Genomic DNA, 7,666 nt, shown 5'->3' on the forward strand with positions numbered 1-7,666 from the left:
TTAAAACATATTAAACATATATTGAGCTATGCTTTTTGTCATAAAAACATCGATAATTTTGACAGAGGTGATGTAAAATGACATATTAAACATCTGTTTCTTTAATGAAAGGTGATGTCTAATTTAGCATATAGACATCAGTGTTTTCTAGAATAAAGTGATGTCTATGTATCATTTAGACTTGAACATGTTAGTCTTTAACATCAGTTGTTTGTCTGAAATTGATGTACATTGTGTTTTTTGACATCAGTTTTGTTTGGTTAAAAGTGATGTTTATAATGTTACTTGACATCAGTTTTATCTTAAACAAAGTGATTTCTATGTTTCATTTAGACTTGAACCTGGATTTCTTTGACATCAGTTTTTTACCTTAAAGTGATGTACATTATCTTTTTTGACATCAGCTTTTCTTAATTGAAAGTGATGTGTAAGAAGTTTATGGACCAAATTGTGTAAAGTTTTACATCACTAATTGTGTAATTATTGTCTGAGAACGTCAACCAAAATAGTAAAACATATGATCTGAAATCTAAACTATTACATTCTCCAGAAACCAACTGAAGACATTCAGTCTAATGAAAATTGTAAGATAGTTTTTTCACTATCCTGTTTTGAACACTCTTCAAAATATGAGACACCAATCCTCTCTACACAAGACAGCAAGGGCCCATATAAGTTCCCATTATTTAGATATCTCAACAACTGCAGAGGACAAGATGAGCAAGCCGCTTTATCCCAAGCAAGCAAGTATGATCCCCCACTTACTGGACAGATGTCATGTGCACGATCAAATCAACCACACAGGTGCTGTTTTAACCTCCCAAAAAGAGCATATGTAAAAGAATTTAACAGTCCACTTTGCTCATAAGAGAAACAACTGAACCGCAAATCACAATTAGATGATAACGATTGTTTACCTGTCTCCTGTTAAAAGTAGGGTTCCAGTTCCCCACCTTTTTGTGCCACTTATTTTCGGATCAAAAGCCACAAGTTGAGCATGCCTTCCCATTGCAAACAAATATATTTTCTCAAATGAGTGAAGTTTGTGCATTATAGTATATGAAAAAGAAAAATCAGGTGAGACACACACACACAAAGAGAGTGAGAGACATACCCATTCCAGGAACTTGATAGTCATTGACGATCTCAAAGTTCTTGTAAGTGTAACCAACAAAGTTAACATCCTTCGACGAAAGCATCTGTATATTTAAAAAGAAGAATTATAACCAACTATATACATGCTTTTATACTATGCTTTGCACATTGTAAACACTTCTGAAAGTAAACTACTCTAGTGGAGATGACAATTCAGATCCAGTATTGTCCAGTGTCCACTTTTTTACAAATTAGGAATCCAAAATCTAGGGTTTTCTCTCCCAGTCCTGTTATGCAGGGTGGTCAATAATGGCAGCTCTCTATAAGCACCATACCCTTTTCTACCGTATCAATTTCCACATGACACGAAATTCAAAGAAACCTGGTGACAAATAATTTGGAGCCAAATGTACATTGACATACAACAGATTTACTGGAAGTGCAGAAACTGAAGTTGGAATGCTTCTTAAACATAATCATTATAAGTTATAAAAAATTTAAATCAACAAGTGAGATTACCTTTCTCCACGGACCAGATCTTGCTGAAGCCTGAGTTTGGTGTTTAGACTGCAAGGAAATAGAAAGAGGAAAAACAAATAAGCATAGACTGTAAAGAAACTTGCACGCTTTTAGAAATTCAAATAAGAACGAATAAAAAACACATTTACCTCATCAAACTTTTCAAAATTTTGGGTGTCCAATTCATCATTCACCTCGGGAATGAAAGCAGCTTCCATATCATATAATCTGTCTCATTCAACACCTTTAAACCAATGATGGGCCTGAAATAAATAGTGCAAAAAGGTAATTCACTCTATTTCTTAAGCACTTCCAGAACAAGTCCAAGAAAATAGAACAGGACACACCATACAACACCTTAATTTCATCTGCACCTTTTAAACCCAGCCTGTGATTTACATTACAAAGTATTTTGCTAATTAGGTCTTTCACTTCTGAAGACAATTGTGCTTCTTCGGGAAACTTCAGGTGTGTTCTCCAGTTAACTATCTGCAAGAGTTCGAGGAATTGTAACAATTAATACTTTGGCATTTCTAGTAAAGTTTGCACTTCCATGCAAATATTTAATGAAGCATCAAGCAAGGATACCGTGCAATGCACTCATTGCCAGTAAACAGTGAATCCAGGAGCGGGAAGAAGGGTGACAGGCGAAGAAAAGAAAAGAGAATTAAATAATTGAGAAAAAAGATAAGAAACAAAATTGAGGACTGCTGGTTCGGCGAATCAATTGGCTCTTGAGTTTTGACCGGAAAATGGTAATTACCAATCTAGACATATTTATCATAACAAGTGAAAAATTTGCTAAAACTCCTTAAGAAACAGATATGCATAAACAACCTACCTTTCTACAAGTTGTCATGGGATCATCAGAATAGAAAGGTGGGTATCCCATGAGCATTTCAAACATAATAGCACCAAGTGACCACCTGGAGACCAATAAGACCATTAGTCCAGAGACTCCTAGCAAAAGCAAATTCAGAAAAGGACAGACTTTATCAACCATGCCCTAAAATTTCATATAGGCAAACTCTTCTTTTAGCTTCTAAGAGCGATGCTTATGATATATATAAACATTTCCTCGAGGGATTCAAGCTCTTCTATTTTACATGCAAGAACTAACCAATCACATTCCAATGGGTATCCTTTCTTTAGAAGAACTTCAGGAGCAATATAATCTGGTGTGCCAACAGTTGAATATGCCTGCAATATCCAGAAAATAATTTACAAGAAAGATGAGAAAAACCCAATGCCTTAGAGATTTGTTTCTATACATATAATGATTGCACTGCAGAGAAGCGGCTGAACTTCCCGTAGAAGCAGAATATACATTTTCAATGAAATCTAGAGCACAATGCAACCTAACAAATATATTGTCTGAATCCCATCATCCTCCTATAAGAGAAGACACTCTTGGTAGATAGTGTCATCAAATGGACAATGGTAAGGCAATGCAAATGATTTCTCAAAAGCCACAAGTTGAGCATGCCTTTCCATTGCAAACAAATATATTTTCTCAGAGTGCATTTAAAAAAAACATTATCTTCTTAAGTTCATATAACCTCAGGTAGCGCAAAAAAATCAAAGTTTGACCTGAAGGGAACCATTTCCAGGAATGTTTTGTGCAGATGGAAAAAGTAGTAATTAGCTTCAAGGTATCAAGTAAAGAGTGACAAAGAAAATTGGATGTACAATTATACCAGTTTCTTCTTTCACTTCTCTAATGGTTCCATTAAATATTTCTTCAGACTGCATAGTCAATAAAGAGAAGGCACTGTTAAATAGCTCATATTTTAGGATAGTTATTATAATAACTCATCAGAATTGACACAACTAATCAAATATCAAATTAGAAAAGCAAATTGCAGACACAAGTCAGATTTTGTGGAGAGAAATAGAACAACAAAACAGAAAGTCAGATTCTGGTTCAAAACTCAAAAGAAATTTTAATAAATTGCATACGTATACTTCTGCAAATAAATTTTAATAAATTACATTTCGTAGAACTTGATCAGTATATAAGAAACTGAAGAAAAAGAGGAGAGGCAAATAAAAAAGAAACTTACATGTATATCGATTAAATTGAACATCACATATGTTCTTCAAGACAAGTTACATCGATTTTTAGATACATGTAAAGTTTAGTCTCGACCATAATCAGTCTTAGATATGATTTAAAGTTTTGGTAGTAGTTATTGATGTATATGCTTAACACTGTGATTTAAGTTTGACGGATGACATGTGACCACATGTATAAGCTAGTTTGACCTAAAAAGAGACTCCAGAGAAATGCAAAGAGTCAAAATTAGTAGTTTCATATACTCGATGAATCTTAAAGCGAGCACGATGCAAGTGGTTAGGGCTTATCTTTTATCGTTCAATACTCAACTATAAGGCATTAAGCCTAATTATTCAAAAAAATATATATATAATCTTACATTGCTACAAGCCCAAATGTAACAACTATTTAGCCTTGTAACAACTAAAACACAAATTAATAGCTAAAAATCGACAAATACACAATGTAAATAGCAAAAAAAATCAAAAATAAATGCAAGAAAAACATACCCCATGGATTCGCTTTCAGGTAACAGGGCATTTAGGTCCAGTGGCTCTCTTCTTAGTTGATAAACCAGCTTACCTCCTAAAGTTTCATCAAATTTTAAAATATCACCATTTACATAATCTTAACCTTAACATTTCCCAAATCTAAACAATCACTTTTAGAACTAATTACAAAAATAATTAATAAAGATATATACATAACAATAAAGTATATAATATAAAATCAAACAACATACATATTCTTAAAAATTAATAACTAGTAAGTAACAAAAAAATCATAAATAGAAAAGGGGTTTTTGAAAAGAGTACCAGGGGTTTTGACAATTCGGTATTGGTTGGATTTGGTGGCATAATTGTGGCGTTTGCGATGAGTAAGACCCTGAACCATCCTTTCTCTGCTTTTGCTTTTAACGGCGACTCTGGATGAGATAGTAAACCAAAAGAGTGTTTTATGAGAGATACAATGGCTATATATATATATTCACTTCTGTTTAAAAGTAAATTAGGGTTTCGATTTGAAAAAATCTCAATTTACAAAGTTTGTTTCGATCAAAACATCAACACTAGTTTCATTCCACGTTACCAATTAGAGTTTCTAATCAAATAAGATTACCAGAGGTAGGTGAGAGGTTGAGCACAAAGTCGAGAGATGGAAGATGTGAGCACAGATGCGAGGGAGAGAGAGATTCGAGAGAGATGTGAGAGGAGTTGAGACGGTGAGATGAAGATTGTGAGCGGAGAGAGGTTCGAGAGAGAGGGGTTCGTTCGAGAGAGAGAGAGGAGTTTGAGATGGAGATTGGAATGAGGGGAATAAAAATTTGGTTGGGGGGGGGAATTTTGGGAGGGGGAAATTTTAGAACTAAAACTGAATGAAATTTTGACTAAGGGGGGAAAGAAAAGGTGGGCGCGATTTTTATTTTTTTTTTTGGTGAAGTTTTGACATCGGTTTAATTATAACCGATATCTACAAAGAACAAAGACATCACAAAAACACGGGATGATGTCAATACCTCTTTTAACATCAGTGGCAAAGTTAACCGATGTCTAATGTGTGATGTCTATTGACATTATTCTTGTAGTGACTCACAACTAGGTTCAATTATTTCAACTACTTTAATTCTGATAAAAAATGGCCTCAAATAGAAAAAAATAAATAAAGGTTTGCATTTATAACATTTGAAGTCACTTGTTCAATGCAAGGATAATAAGTAAAGAAAATCAACAGATAAATTGAGTAAGAATCAGAAGTCGAAAGACTTTCCTCAGAGAAAGCTCATTGTGTTTGGAAATACCAAGTGCTGAAACATTCATCACTTGGACAAGAATAAAACCAGATTTGAAGTATCATAGGCCTTATGAATTATAAAAACCCTGACCTTGATCCTATTTCGAGGAGATAGGAAATGTTATCCCCTTGTTAGTCGCATATTGATTGTATTCTTCAAAGAAATACCAAGTACGTGCTCAAACAGTCATCACGTTGGACAAGAAAAAAGCAGATTGAAGTTTCATACGCCTTATGGAACCCTGACCTTGATCCTACTTCGAGAAGATAGAAAATGTTATCCCCTTGTTAGTCGCAATAGATTGTATCCTTCAAAGGAATCTCTCTTATTGCTTGTGAGATCCCCTTAATTATGATGGATAAACTTGACTAAAGAATTATCTCCAACAGAATCCTTTGATGGCAGAGAATCTGATTAAGATGCCTCTGCAAGAGCAAATGGACTACCAAAATAGAGAAAGGAGGATTTGATTGTTTTTGCATAGGTTCCTGTTTCTCCAGAATGCCTTGAGCTTGCAAATTCTTCTCCCTTCTAACAAACAGATTCTGATAGGCTCACCTCCATTTGCTATTTTCTTGTTATCCATCACAACTTCTTCACATTCGCGAACCCCAGTATGTAGGCGTAGTGGGGCATCTGTACCGTCTGCATATTCTGAACTCTGACATGTTTCTTTATTAAGATGGAATCTTTAGTGGCCATTATTTCCCGTTCCTACAATAAGGCACTTACATCATAACAATAGTATATCCTTCATACCACAATTGTTTTATAAATAATCTCAATAGTATTAACACATCATCCTCAAATCAAACATGTAGATGCTGTGTTCTTTTCTTTTTCTTAGCTAGTTGTGCATAAAGCCGCAGGGATATTTGACAGTAAAAAACTCGAGAATGCAATCGTGAAATCCTTGCAAGTGCAGCTTAATAACTGGGAGAGCATGAATCGGTGCTCTTTGGGATATCTTACAGTTCACTACTTATAAGTTGAAAAATAAAGGGCTTTCATCTTGATTATGAGTTGGAAAGGTGGAGGAACGAGAAAAAAAATCAATGCCTACACTTTATCTCATTTATCTATCTTAATATCGTGTTACTGTTTTTATATATCTAAACTAATTAAGCTCTTACCTGCAGAATGCTTGTTCTGTAGTTTAAGATGATTAAACAAGAAGAATGCATAGTGAATAGGAGTAATTTCTCAAGTGATTCAAGATTCAAACATCTGGAAACCAGCACTCATGATTACGTTCAATAATTTCAACTACATTTTTTGTAGAAAAGAAAAATGGCTTCGAATAGAAAAAAAAAGGTTTGCATCTGTAACATTAAAGTCACTTGCTCAATACAAGGACAATAAGAAAATTAACAGATAAATCAAGAATCAGAAGTCGAAAGACTTTTCTCTGAGAGGAAGCTCAATTTGTTTGGAAATATTAAGTGCTCAAACATTCATCACTTGGACAAGAATAAACCCAGATTGAAGTATCATATGCCTTATGGAACTCTGACCTTAATCCAATATCGAGAAGAGAGAAAATGTTATCCCCTTATTAGTCGCAAATAGATTGTATTCTTTAAATGGCAGAGAATCGGATTTAGATGCATCCGCAAATGCAAATGGACTATCAAAATGAAAAAACGAGAAACCCTTATCTTCCGCCAGAGCGCATGGACTACCAAAGTAAAAAAAGGAGAAACCCTTATCTTCAGCAGGAGGGATGTCGGAGTTTAGGTTTTCCTCACCTGCTGCTGCATTTGGTTGTTTTTGCATAGTTTCCTGTTTCTCTGGAATGCCTTGAGCTTGCAAATACACACGACTAACATCATAGATCACATTGGCATTTTCTTCTGATACTTTTCCTGGGGTGTGAATTCTTCTCCCGTCCAACAAGCAGCTTCTGATAGCCTCACCTCCATCTGATAGCTGCTTTTCATCCATCACAACTTCTTCACATTCACGAACCCCATTATGCAGACGTCGCAAGGCATCTATACTGTCTGATTGTTGTTCTGAATTTGAAGTTGGAAAGGGCTCAAGAACCAGGGACTTCGAAGATGGGACACTGTTGTTGTCCCCGCCTTTCTTTTTTTGTGAGTCCCTTCTAGAAGAAAAGTTCCGTGCGACAGAAGTGCGTTTTGTTCTACCAAGGCTATAATTAATATGATCTCCTAGAGTGAACTTCTTGGCAGACCTTGAAG

The sequence above is a fragment of the Apium graveolens genome, chromosome 10 (assembly GCF_009905375.1).
Source record: "Apium graveolens cultivar Ventura chromosome 10, ASM990537v1, whole genome shotgun sequence".
Classification (NCBI taxonomy): Eukaryota; Viridiplantae; Streptophyta; class Magnoliopsida; order Apiales; family Apiaceae; genus Apium; species Apium graveolens.